This window comes from Monodelphis domestica, chromosome 2 (assembly GCF_027887165.1).
Source record: "Monodelphis domestica isolate mMonDom1 chromosome 2, mMonDom1.pri, whole genome shotgun sequence".
Classification (NCBI taxonomy): Eukaryota; Metazoa; Chordata; class Mammalia; order Didelphimorphia; family Didelphidae; genus Monodelphis; species Monodelphis domestica.
Window position 1 is genome coordinate 247,051,746 of NC_077228.1, and position 14,876 is coordinate 247,066,621.

Sequence of the window (14,876 nt, forward strand, 5' to 3'; positions counted from 1 at the left end):
CAATGAAAGCGTCTTCCGGTGTGGAGTGGAAATGTACACATTTCGGCCAAAAAGGGACTGTCGCGAATTTGGCTTTCTCGCGATGCGCCCAGCAAAACATTGGTTTGGCTTTCTTTTCTGGCCGATTTGCTCCCTCACGGTTCTCATTCCTCTTCGAAAGTGGAAGAGCGTGTCTCTCTCGAGTTAGAAGGGCATTGAGGATTACAAATTGATCATGTGAAATGACCAGTGGGGAGACTGGTCTCCCAATGATCCTCAAGGGGGATTGTAAATCTGAAATTGCTCAGACTTGTGAATGTGAAAAATGTCCACATCGAGGAATCAATCCTCCCTGGGAACCAATGCCCTACTGGGAAACACTCCTAATTTCGATGTGAGAACGCGCCAGGATCAGAAATGGGAGGCCCTCTACTCCACGCGTACTTCAGACGGCTGGCTTTCGGGGAGAAAAATCCTCCCTACGGGAGGACCGCTACGCCACGCGTCCTTACGACGATCATAGGGGAGAAAACTCCTTGCTACGCAATGAAAGCGTCTTCCGGTGTGGAGTAGAAATGTACACATTTCGGCCAAAAAGGGACTGTCGCGAATTTGGCTTTCTCGCGATGCGCCCAGCAAAACATTGGTTTGGCTTTCTTTTCTGGCCGCTTTGCTCCCTCACGGTTCTCATTCCTCTTCGAAAGTGGAAGAGCGTGTCTCTCTCGAGTTAGAAGGGCATTGAGGATTACAAATTGATCATGTGAAATGACCAGTGGGGAGACTGGTCTCCCAATGATCCTCAAGGGGGATTGTAAATCTGAAATTGCTCAGACTTGTGAATGTGAAAAATGTCCACATCGAGGAATCAATCCTCCCTGGGAACCAATGCCCTACTGGGAAACACTCCCCATTTCGATGTGAGAACGCGCCAGGATCAGAAATGGGAGGCCCTCTACTCCACGCGTACTTCAGACGGCTGGCTTTCGGGGAGAAAAATCCTCGCTACGGGAGGACCGCTACGCCACGCGTCCTCACGACGATCATAGGGGAGAAAACTCCTTGCTACGCAATGAAAGCGTCTTCCGGTGTGGAGTGGAAATGTACACATTTCGGCCAAAAAGGGACTGTCGCGAATTTGGCTTTCTCGCGATGCGCCCAGCAAAACATTGGTTTGGCTTTCTTTTCTGGCCGCTTTGCTCCCTCACGGTTCTCATTCCTCTTCGAAAGTGGAAGAGCGTGTCTCTCTCGAGTTAGAAGGGCATTGAGGATTACAAATTGATCATGTGAAATGACCAGTGGGGAGACTGGTCTCCCAATGATCCTCAAGGGGGATTGTAAATCTGAAATTGCTCAGACTTGTGAATGTGAAAAAAGTCCACATCGAGGAATCAATCCTCCCTGGGAACCAATGCCCTACTGGGAAACACTCCCCATTTCGATGTGAGAACGCGCCAGGATCAGAAATGGGAGGCCCTCTACTCCACGCGTACTTCAGACGGCTGGCTTTAGGGGAGAAAAATCCTCCCTACGGGAGGACCGCTACGCCACGCGTCCTTACGACGATCATAGGGGAGAAAACTCCTTGCTACGCAATGAAAGCGTCTTCCGGTGTGGAGTGGAAATGTACACATTTCGGCCAAAAAGGGACTGTCGCGAATATGGCTTTCTCGCGATGCGCCCAGCAAAACATTGGTTTGGCTTTCTTTTCTGGCCGATTTGCTCCCTCACGGTTCTCATTCCTCTTCGAAAGTGGAAGAGCGTGTCTCTCTCGAGTTAGAAGGGCATTGAGGATTACAAATTGATCATGTGAAATGACCAGTGGGGAGACTGGTCTCCCAATGATCCTCAAGGGGGATTGTAAATCTGAAATTGCTCAGACTTGTGAATGTGAAAAATGTCCACATCGAGGAATCAATCCTCCCTGGGAACCAATGCCCTACTGGGAAACACTCCCCATTTCGATGTGAGAACGCGCCAGGATCAGAAATGGGAGGACCTCTACTCCACGCGTACTTCAGACGGCTGGCTTTCGGGGAGAAAAATCCTCGCTATGGGAGGACCGCTACGCCACGCGTCCTTACGACGATCATAGGGGAGAAAACTTGCTACGCAATGAAAGCGTCTTCCGGTGTGGAGTGGAAATGTACACATTTCGGCCAAGAAGGGACTGTCGCGAATTTGGCTTTCTCGCGATGCGCCCAGCAAAACATTGGTTTGGCTTTCTTTTCTGGCCGCTTTCCACCCTCACGGTTCTCATTCCTCTTCGAAAGTGGAAGAGCGTGTCTCTCTCGAGTTAGAAGGGCATTGAGGATTACAAATTGATCATGTGAAATGACCAGTGGGGAGACTGGTCTCCCAATGATCCTCAAGGGGGATTGTAAATCTGAAATTGCTCAGACTTGTGAATGTGAAAAATGTCCACATCGAGGAATCAATCGTCCCTGGGAACCAATGCCCTACTGGGAAACACTCCCCATTTCGATGTGAGAACGCGCCAGGATCAGAAATGGGAGGCCCTCTACTCCACGCGTACTTCAGACGGCTGGCTTTCGGGGAGAAAAATCCTCGCTACGGGAGGACCGCTACGCCACGTGTCCTTACGACAATCATAGGGGAGAAAACTCCTTGCTACGCAATGAAAGCGTCTTCCGGTGTGGAGTGGAAATGTACACATTTCGGCCAAAATGGGACTGTCGCGAATTTGGCTTTCTCGCGATGCGCCCAGCAAAACATTGGTTTGGCTTTCTTTTCTGGCCTCTTTGCTCCCTCACGGTTCTCATTCCTCTTCGAAAGTGGAAGAGCGTGTCTCTCTCGAGTTAGAAGGGCATTGAGGATTACAAATTGATCATGTGAAATGACCAGTGGGGAGACTGGTCTCCCAATGATCCTCAAGGGGGATTGTAAATCTGAAATTGCTCAGACTTGTGATTGTGAAAAATGTCCACATCGAGGAATCAATCCTCCCTGGGAACCAATGCCCTACTGGGAAACACTCCCCATTTCGATGTGAGAACGCGCCAGGATCAGAAATGGGAGGCCCTCTACTCCACGCGTACTTCAGACGGCTGGCTTTCGGGGAGAAAAATCCTCGCTACGGGAGGACCGCTACGCCACGCGTCCTTACGACGATCATAGGGGAGAAAACTCCTTGCTACGCAATGAAAGCGTCTTCCGGTGTGGAGTGGAAATGTACACATTTCGGCCAAAAAGGGACTGTCGCGAATTTGGCTTTCTCGCAATGCGCCCAGCAAAACATTGGTTTGGCTTTCTTTTCTGGCCGCTTTCCACCCTCACGGTTCTCATTCCTCTTCGAAAGTGGAAGAGCGTGTCTCTCTCGAGTTAGAAGGGCATTGAGGATTACAAATTGATCATGTGAAATGACCAGTGGGGAGACTGGTCTCCCAATGATCCTCAAGGGGGATTGTAAATCTGAAATTGCTCAGACTTGTGAATGTGAAAAATGTCCACATCGAGGAATCAATCCTCCCTGGGAACCAATGCCCTACTGGGAAACACTCCCCATTTCGATGTGAGAACGCGCCAGGATCAGAAATGGGAGGCCCTCTACTCCACGCGTACTTCAGACGGCTGGCTTTCGGGGAGAAAAATCCTCGCTACGGGAGGACCGCTACGCCACGTGTCCTTACGACGATCATAGGGGAGAAAACTCCTTGTTACGCAATGAAAGCGTTTTCCGGTGTGGAGTGGAAATGTACACATTTCGGCCAAAAAGGGACTGTCGCGAATTTGGCTTTCTCGCGATGCGCCCAGCAAAACATTGGTTTGGCTTTCTTTTCTGGCCTCTTTGCTCCCTCACGGTTCTCATTCCTCTTCGAAAGTGGAAGAGCGTGTCTGTCTCGAGTTAGAAGGGCATTGAGGATTACAAATTGATCATGTGAAATGACCAGTGGGGAGACTGGTCTCCCAATGATCCTCAAGGGGGATTGTAAATCTGAAATTGCTCAGACTTGTGATTGTGAAAAATGTCCACATCGAGGAATCAATCCTCCCTGGGAACCAATGCCCTACTGGGAAACACTCCCCATTTCGATGTGAGAACGCGCCAGGATCAGAAATGGGAGGCCCTCTACTCCACGCGTACTTCAGACGGCTGGCTTTCGGGGAGAAAAATCCTCGCTACGGGAGGACCGCTACGCCACGCGTCCTTACGACGATCATAGGGGAGAAAACTCCTTGCTACGCAATGAAAGCGTCTTCCGGTGTGGAGTGGAAATGTACACATTTCGGCCAAAAAGGGACTGTCGCGAATTTGGCTTTCTCGCGATGCGCCCAGCAAAACATTGGTTTGGCTTTCTTTTCTGGCCGCTTTGCTCCCTCACGGTTCTCATTCCTCTTCGAAAGTGGAAGAGCGTGTCTCTCTCGAGTTAGAAGGGCATTGAGGATTACAAATTGATCATGTGAAATGACCAGTGGGGAGACTGGTCTCCCAATGATCCTCAAGGGGGATTGTAAATCTGAAATTGCTCAGACTTGTGAATGTGAAAAATGTCCACATCGAGGAATCAATCCTCCCTGGGAACCAATGCCCTACTGGGAAACACTCCCCATTTCGATGTGAGAACGCGCCAGGATCAGAAATGGGAGGCCCTCTACTCCACGCGTACTTCAGATGGCTGGCTTTCGGGGAGAAAAATCCTCGCTATGGGAGGACCGCTACGCCACGCGTCCTCACGACGATCATAGGGGAGAAAACTCCTTGCTACGCAATGAAAGCGTCTTCCGGTGTGGAGTGGAAATGTACACATTTCGGCCAAAAAGGGACTGTCGCGAATTTGGCTTTCTCGCGATGCGCCCAGCAAAACATTGGTTTGGCTTTCTTTTCTGGCCGCTTTGCTCCCTCACGGTTCTCATTCCTCTTCGAAAGTGGAAGAGCGTGTCTCTCTCGAGTTAGAAGGGCATTGAGGATTACAAATTGATCATGTGAAATGACCAGTGGGGAGACTGGTCTCCCAATGATCCTCAAGGGGGATTGTAAATCTGAAATTGCTCAGACTTGTGAATGTGAAAAATGTCCACATCGAGGAATCAATCCTCCCTGGGAACCAATGCCCTACTGGGAAACACTCCCCATTTCGATGTGAGAACGCGCCAGGATCAGAAATGGGAGGACCTCTACTCCACGCGTACTTCAGACGGCTGGCTTTCGGGGAGAAAAATCCTCGCTATGGGAGGACCGCTACGCCACGCGTCCTTACGACGATCATAGGGGAGAAAACTTGCTACGCAATGAAAGCGTCTTCCGGTGTGGAGTGGAAATGTACACATTTCGGCCAAGAAGGGACTGTCGCGAATTTGGCTTTCTCGCGATGCGCCCATCATAACATTGGTTTGGCTTTCTTTTCTGGCCGCTTTGCTCCCTCACGGTTCTCATTCCTCTTCGAAAGTGGAAGAGCGTGTCTCTCTCGAGTTAAAAGGGCATTGAGGATTACAAATTGATCATGTGAAATGACCAGTGGGGAGACTGGTCTCCCAATGATCCTCAAGGGGGATTGTAAATCTGAAATTGCTCAGACTTGTGAATGTGAAAAATGTCCACATCGAGGAATCAATCCTCCCTGGGAACCAATGCCCTACTGGGAAACACTCCCCATTTCGATGTGAGAACGCGCCAGGATCAGAAATGGGAGGCCCTCTACTCCACGCGTACTTCAGACGGCTGGCTTTCGGGGAGAAAAATCCTCGCTACGGGAGGACCGCTACGCCACGCGTCCTTACGACGATCATAGGGGAGAAAACTCCTTGCTACGCAATGAAAGCGTCTTCCGGTGTGGAGTGGAAATGTACACTTTTCGGCCAAAAAGGGACTGTCGCGAATTTGGCTTTCTCGCGATGCGCCCAGCAAAACATTCGTTTGGCTTTCTTTTCTGGCCGCTTTGCTCCCTCACGGTTCTCATTCCTCTTCGAAAGTGGAAGAGCGTGTCTCTCTCGAGTTAGAAGGGCATTGAGGATTACAAATTGATCATGTGAAATGACCAGTGGGGAGACTGGTCTCCCAATGATCCTCAAGGGGGATTGTAAATCTGAAATTGCTCAGACTTGTGAATGTGAAAAATGTCCACATCGAGGAATCAATCCTCCCTGGGAACCAATGCCCTACTGGGAAACACTCCCCATTTCGATGTGAGAACGCGCCAGGATCAGAAATGGGAGGACCTCTACTCCACGCGTACTTCAGACGGCTGGCTTTCGGGGAGAAAAATCCTCGCTACGGGAGGACCGCTACGCCACCTGTCCTTACGACGATCATAGGGGAGAAAACTCCTTGCTACGCAATGAAAGCGTCTTCCGGTGTGGAGTGGAAATGTACACATTTCGGCCAAAAAGGGACTGTCGCGAATTTGGCTTTCTCGCGATGCGCCCAGCAAAACATTGGTTTGGCTTTCTTTTCTGGCCTCTTTGCTCCCTCACGGTTCTCATTCCTCTTCGAAAGTGGAAGAGCGTGTCTCTCTCGAGTTAGAAGGGCATTGAGGATTACAAATTGATCATGTGAAATGACCAGTGGGGAGACTGGTCTCCCAATGATCCTCAAGGGGGATTGTAAATCTGAAATTGCTCAGACTTGTGAATGTGAAAAATGTCCACATCGAGGAATCAATCCTCCCTGGGAACCAATGCCCTACTGGGAAACACTCCTAATTTCGATGTGAGAACGCGCCAGGATCAGAAATGGGAGGCCCTCTACTCCACGCGTACTTCAGACGGCTGGCTTTCGGGGAGAAAAATCCTCCCTACGGGAGGACCGCTACGCCACGCGTCCTTACGACGATCATAGGGGAGAAAACTCCTTGCTACGCAATGAAAGCGTCTTCCGGTGTGGAGTAGAAATGTACACATTTCGGCCAAAAAGGGACTGTCGCGAATTTGGCTTTCTCGCGATGCGCCCATCATAACATTGGTTTGGCTTTCTTTTCTGGCCGCTTTGCTCCCTCACGGTTCTCATTCCTCTTCGAAAGTGGAAGAGCGTGTCTCTCTCGAGTTAGAAGGGCATTGAGGATTACAAATTGATCATGTGAAATGACCAGTGGGGAGACTGGTCTCCCAATGATCCTCAAGGGGGATTGTAAATCTGAAATTGCTCAGACTTGTGAATGTGAAAAATGTCCACATCGAGGAATCAATCCTCCCTGGGAACCAATGCCCTACTGGGAAACACTCCCCATTTCGATGTGAGAACGCGCCAGGATCAGAAATGGGAGGACCTCTACTCCACGCGTACTTCAGACGGCTGGCTTTCGGGGAGAAAAATCCTCGCTATGGGAGGACCGCTACGCCACGCGTCCTTACGACGATCATAGGGGAGAAAACTTGCTACGCAATGAAAGCGTCTTCCGGTGTGGAGTGGAAATGTACACATTTCGGCCAAGAAGGGACTGTCGCGAATTTGGCTTTCTCGCGATGCGCCCATCATAACATTGGTTTGGCTTTCTTTTCTGGCCGCTTTGCTCCCTCACGGTTCTCATTCCTCTTCGAAAGTGGAAGAGCGTGTCTCTCTCGAGTTAAAAGGGCATTGAGGATTACAAATTGATCATGTGAAATGACCAGTGGGGAGACTGGTCTCCCAATGATCCTCAAGGGGGATTGTAAATCTGAAATTGCTCAGACTTGTGAATGTGAAAAATGTCCACATCGAGGAATCAATCCTCCCTGGGAACCAATGCCCTACTGGGAAACACTCCCCATTTCGATGTGAGAACGCGCCAGGATTAGAAATGGGAGGCCCTCTACTCCACGCGTACTTCAGACGGCTGGCTTTCGGGGAGAAAAATCCTCGCTACGGGAGGACCGCTACGCCACGCGTCCTTACGACGATCATAGGGGAGAAAACTCCTTGCTACGCAATGAAAGCGTCTTCCGGTGTGGAGTGGAAATGTACACTTTTCGGCCAAAAAGGGACTGTCGCGAATTTGGCTTTCTCGCGATGCGCCCAGCAAAACATTCGTTTGGCTTTCTTTTCTGGCCGCTTTGCTCCCTCACGGTTCTCATTCCTCTTCGAAAGTGGAAGAGCGTGTCTCTCTCGAGTTAGAAGGGCATTGAGGATTACAAATTGATCATGTGAAATGACCAGTGGGGAGACTGGTCTCCCAATGATCCTCAAGGGGGATTGTAAATCTGAAATTGCTCAGACTTGTGAATGTGAAAAATGTCCACATCGAGGAATCAATCCTCCCTGGGAACCAATGCCCTACTGGGAAACACTCCCCATTTCGATGTGAGAACGCGCCAGGATCAGAAATGGGAGGACCTCTACTCCACGCGTACTTCAGACGGCTGGCTTTCGGGGAGAAAAATCCTCGCTACGGGAGGACCGCTACGCCACCTGTCCTTACGACGATCATAGGGGAGAAAACTCCTTGCTACGCAATGAAAGCGTCTTCCGGTGTGGAGTGGAAATGTACACATTTCGGCCAAAAAGGGACTGTCGCGAATTTGGCTTTCTCGCGATGCGCCCAGCAAAACATTGGTTTGGCTTTCTTTTCTGGCCTCTTTGCTCCCTCACGGTTCTCATTCCTCTTCGAAAGTGGAAGAGCGTGTCTCTCTCGAGTTAGAAGGGCATTGAGGATTACAAATTGATCATGTGAAATGACCAGTGGGGAGACTGGTCTCCCAATGATCCTCAAGGGGGATTGTAAATCTGAAATTGCTCAGACTTGTGAATGTGAAAAATGTCCACATCGAGGAATCAATCCTCCCTGGGAACCAATGCCCTACTGGGAAACACTCCTAATTTCGATGTGAGAACGCGCCAGGATCAGAAATGGGAGGCCCTCTACTCCACGCGTACTTCAGACGGCTGGCTTTCGGGGAGAAAAATCCTCCCTACGGGAGGACCGCTACGCCACGCGTCCTTACGACGATCATAGGGGAGAAAACTCCTTGCTACGCAATGAAAGCGTCTTCCGGTGTGGAGTAGAAATGTACACATTTCGGCCAAAAAGGGACTGTCGCGAATTTGGCTTTCTCGCGATGCGCCCAGCAAAACATTGGTTTGGCTTTCTTTTCTGGCCGCTTTGCTCCCTCACGGTTCTCATTCCTCTTCGAAAGTGGAAGAGCGTGTCTCTCTCGAGTTAGAAGGGCATTGAGGATTACAAATTGATCATGTGAAATGACCAGTGGGGAGACTGGTCTCCCAATGATCCTCAAGGGGGATTGTAAATCTGAAATTGCTCAGACTTGTGAATGTGAAAAATGTCCACATCGAGGAATCAATCCTCCCTGGGAACCAATGCCCTACTGGGAAACACTCCCGATTTCGATGTGAGAACGCGCCAGGATCAGAAATGGGAGGCCCTCTACTCCACGCGTACTTCAGACGGCTGGCTTTCGGGGAGAAAAATCCTCGCTACGGGAGGACCGCTACGCCACGCGTCCTCACGACGATCATAGGGGAGAAAACTCCTTGCTACGCAATGAAAGCGTCTTCCGGTGTGGAGTGGAAATGTACACATTTCGGCCAAAAAGGGACTGTCGCGAATTTGGCTTTCTCGCGATGCGCCCAGCAAAACATTGGTTTGGCTTTCTTTTCTGGCCGCTTTGCTCCCTCACGGTTCTCATTCCTCTTCGAAAGTGGAAGAGCGTGTCTCTCTCGAGTTAGAAGGGCATTGAGGATTACAAATTGATCATGTGAAATGACCAGTGGGGAGACTGGTCTCCCAATGATCCTCAAGGGGGATTGTAAATCTGAAATTGCTCAGACTTGTGAATGTGAAAAAAGTCCACATCGAGGAATCAATCCTCCCTGGGAACCAATGCCCTACTGGGAAACACTCCCCATTTCGATGTGAGAACGCGCCAGGATCAGAAATGGGAGGCCCTCTACTCCACGCGTACTTCAGACGGCTGGCTTTAGGGGAGAAAAATCCTCCCTACGGGAGGACCGCTACGCCACGCGTCCTTACGACGATCATAGGGGAGAAAACTCCTTGCTACGCAATGAAAGCGTCTTCCGGTGTGGAGTGGAAATGTACACATTTCGGCCAAAAAGGGACTGTCGCGAATATGGCTTTCTCGCGATGCGCCCAGCAAAACATTGGTTTGGCTTTCTTTTCTGGCCGATTTGCTCCCTCACGGTTCTCATTCCTCTTCGAAAGTGGAAGAGCGTGTCTCTCTCGAGTTAGAAGGGCATTGAGGATTACAAATTGATCATGTGAAATGACCAGTGGGGAGACTGGTCTCCCAATGATCCTCAAGGGGGATTGTAAATCTGAAATTGCTCAGACTTGTGAATGTGAAAAATGTCCACATCGAGGAATCAATCCTCCCTGGGAACCAATGCCCTACTGGGAAACACTCCCCATTTCGATGTGAGAACGCGCCAGGATCAGAAATGGGAGGACCTCTACTCCACGCGTACTTCAGACGGCTGGCTTTCGGGGAGAAAAATCCTCGCTATGGGAGGACCGCTACGCCACGCGTCCTTACGACGATCATAGGGGAGAAAACTTGCTACGCAATGAAAGCGTCTTCCGGTGTGGAGTGGAAATGTACACATTTCGGCCAAGAAGGGACTGTCGCGAATTTGGCTTTCTCGCGATGCGCCCAGCAAAACATTGGTTTGGCTTTCTTTTCTGGCCGCTTTCCACCCTCACGGTTCTCATTCCTCTTCGAAAGTGGAAGAGCGTGTCTCTCTCGAGTTAGAAGGGCATTGAGGATTACAAATTGATCATGTGAAATGACCAGTGGGGAGACTGGTCTCCCAATGATCCTCAAGGGGGATTGTAAATCTGAAATTGCTCAGATTTGTGAATGTGAAAAATGTCCACATCGAGGAATCAATCGTCCCTGGGAACCAATGCCCTACTGGGAAACACTCCCCATTTCGATGTGAGAACGCGCCAGGATCAGAAATGGGAGGCCCTCTACTCCACGCGTACTTCAGACGGCTGGCTTTCGGGGAGAAAAATCCTCGCTACGGGAGGACCGCTACGCCACGTGTCCTTACGACAATCATAGGGGAGAAAACTCCTTGCTACGCAATGAAAGCGTCTTCCGGTGTGGAGTGGAAATGTACACATTTCGGCCAAAATGGGACTGTCGCGAATTTGGCTTTCTCGCGATGCGCCCAGCAAAACATTGGTTTGGCTTTCTTTTCTGGCCTCTTTGCTCCCTCACGGTTCTCATTCCTCTTCGAAAGTGGAAGAGCGTGTCTCTCTCGAGTTAGAAGGGCATTGAGGATTACAAATTGATCATGTGAAATGACCAGTGGGGAGACTGGTCTCCCAATGATCCTCAAGGGGGATTGTAAATCTGAAATTGCTCAGACTTGTGATTGTGAAAAATGTCCACATCGAGGAATCAATCCTCCCTGGGAACCAATGCCCTACTGGGAAACACTCCCCATTTCGATGTGAGAACGCGCCAGGATCAGAAATGGGAGGCCCTCTACTCCACGCGTACTTCAGACGGCTGGCTTTCGGGGAGAAAAATCCTCGCTACGGGAGGACCGCTACGCCACGCGTCCTTACGACGATCATAGGGGAGAAAACTCCTTGCTACGCAATGAAAGCGTCTTCCGGTGTGGAGTGGAAATGTACACATTTCGGCCAAAAAGGGACTGTCGCGAATTTGGCTTTCTCGCAATGCGCCCAGCAAAACATTGGTTTGGCTTTCTTTTCTGGCCGCTTTCCACCCTCACGGTTCTCATTCCTCTTCGAAAGTGGAAGAGCGTGTCTCTCTCGAGTTAGAAGGGCATTGAGGATTACAAATTGATCATGTGAAATGACCAGTGGGGAGACTGGTCTCCCAATGATCCTCAAGGGGGATTGTAAATCTGAAATTGCTCAGACTTGTGAATGTGAAAAATGTCCACATCGAGGAATCAATCCTCCCTGGGAACCAATGCCCTACTGGGAAACACTCCCCATTTCGATGTGAGAACGCGCCAGGATCAGAAATGGGAGGCCCTCTACTCCACGCGTACTTCAGACGGCTGGCTTTCGGGGAGAAAAATCCTCGCTACGGGAGGACCGCTACGCCACGTGTCCTTACGACGATCATAGGGGAGAAAACTCCTTGCTACGCAATGAAAGCGTTTTCCGGTGTGGAGTGGAAATGTACACATTTCGGCCAAAAAGGGACTGTCGCGAATTTGGCTTTCTCGCGATGCGCCCAGCAAAACATTGGTTTGGCTTTCTTTTCTGGCCTCTTTGCTCCCTCACGGTTCTCATTCCTCTTCGAAAGTGGAAGAGCGTGTCTGTCTCGAGTTAGAAGGGCATTGAGGATTACAAATTGATCATGTGAAATGACCAGTGGGGAGACTGGTCTCCCAATGATCCTCAAGGGGGATTGTAAATCTGAAATTGCTCAGACTTGTGATTGTGAAAAATGTCCACATCGAGGAATCAATCCTCCCTGGGAACCAATGCCCTACTGGGAAACACTCCCCATTTCGATGTGAGAACGCGCCAGGATCAGAAATGGGAGGACCTCTACTCCACGCGTACTTCAGACGGCTGGCTTTCGGGGAGAAAAATCCTCGCTATGGGAGGACCGCTACGCCACGCGTCCTTACGACGATCATAGGGGAGAAAACTTGCTACGCAATGAAAGCGTCTTCCGGTGTGGAGTGGAAATGTACACATTTCGGCCAAGAAGGGACTGTCGCGAATTTGGCTTTCTCGCGATGCGCCCAGCAAAACATTGGTTTGGCTTTCTTTTCTGGCCGCTTTCCACCCTCACGGTTCTCATTCCTCTTCGAAAGTGGAAGAGCGTGTCTCTCTCGAGTTAGAAGGGCATTGAGGATTACAAATTGATCATGTGAAATGACCAGTGGGGAGACTGGTCTCCCAATGATCCTCAAGGGGGATTGTAAATCTGAAATTGCTCAGACTTGTGAATGTGAAAAATGTCCACATCGAGGAATCAATCGTCCCTGGGAACCAATGCCCTACTGGGAAACACTCCCCATTTCGATGTGAGAACGCGCCAGGATCAGAAATGGGAGGCCCTCTACTCCACGCGTACTTCAGACGGCTGGCTTTCGGGGAGAAAAATCCTCGCTACGGGAGGACCGCTACGCCACGTGTCCTTACGACAATCATAGGGGAGAAAACTCCTTGCTACGCAATGAAAGCGTCTTCCGGTGTGGAGTGGAAATGTACACATTTCGGCCAAAATGGGACTGTCGCGAATTTGGCTTTCTCGCGATGCGCCCAGCAAAACATTGGTTTGGCTTTCTTTTCTGGCCTCTTTGCTCCCTCACGGTTCTCATTCCTCTTCGAAAGTGGAAGAGCGTGTCTCTCTCGAGTTAGAAGGGCATTGAGGATTACAAATTGATCATGTGAAATGACCAGTGGGGAGACTGGTCTCCCAATGATCCTCAAGGGGGATTGTAAATCTGAAATTGCTCAGACTTGTGATTGTGAAAAATGTCCACATCGAGGAATCAATCCTCCCTGGGAACCAATGCCCTACTGGGAAACACTCCCCATTTCGATGTGAGAACGCGCCAGGATCAGAAATGGGAGGCCCTCTACTCCACGCGTACTTCAGACGGCTGGCTTTCGGGGAGAAAAATCCTCGCTACGGGAGGACCGCTACGCCACGCGTCCTTACGACGATCATAGGGGAGAAAACTCCTTGCTACGCAATGAAAGCGTCTTCCGGTGTGGAGTGGAAATGTACACATTTCGGCCAAAAAGGGACTGTCGCGAATTTGGCTTTCTCGCAATGCGCCCAGCAAAACATTGGTTTGGCTTTCTTTTCTGGCCGCTTTCCACCCTCACGGTTCTCATTCCTCTTCGAAAGTGGAAGAGCGTGTCTCTCTCGAGTTAGAAGGGCATTGAGGATTACAAATTGATCATGTGAAATGACCAGTGGGGAGACTGGTCTCCCAATGATCCTCAAGGGGGATTGTAAATCTGAAATTGCTCAGACTTGTGAATGTGAAAAATGTCCACATCGAGGAATCAATCCTCCCTGGGAACCAATGCCCTACTGGGAAACACTCCCCATTTCGATGTGAGAACGCGCCAGGATCAGAAATGGGAGGCCCTCTACTCCACGCGTACTTCAGACGGCTGGCTTTCGGGGAGAAAAATCCTCGCTACGGGAGGACCGCTACGCCACGTGTCCTTACGACGATCATAGGGGAGAAAACTCCTTGTTACGCAATGAAAGCGTTTTCCGGTGTGGAGTGGAAATGTACACATTTCGGCCAAAAAGGGACTGTCGCGAATTTGGCTTTCTCGCGATGCGCCCAGCAAAACATTGGTTTGGCTTTCTTTTCTGGCCTCTTTGCTCCCTCACGGTTCTCATTCCTCTTCGAAAGTGGAAGAGCGTGTCTGTCTCGAGTTAGAAGGGCATTGAGGATTACAAATTGATCATGTGAAATGACCAGTGGGGAGACTGGTCTCCCAATGATCCTCAAGGGGGATTGTAAATCTGAAATTGCTCAGACTTGTGATTGTGAAAAATGTCCACATCGAGGAATCAATCCTCCCTGGGAACCAATGCCCTACTGGGAAACACTCCCCATTTCGATGTGAGAACGCGCCAGGATCAGAAATGGGAGGCCCTCTACTCCACGCGTACTTCAGACGGCTGGCTTTCGGGGAGAAAAATCCTCGCTACGGGAGGACCGCTACGCCACGCGTCCTTACGACGATCATAGGGGAGAAAACTCCTTGCTACGCAATGAAAGCGTCTTCCGGTGTGGAGTGGAAATGTACACATTTCGGCCAAAAAGGGACTGTCGCGAATTTGGCTTTCTCGCGATGCGCCCAGCAAAACATTGGTTTGGCTTTCTTTTCTGGCCGCTTTGCTCCCTCACGGTTCTCATTCCTCTTCGAAAGTGGAAGAGCGTGTCTCTCTCGAGTTAGAAGGGCATTGAGGATTACAAATTGATCATGTGAAATGACCAGTGGGGAGACTGGTCTCCC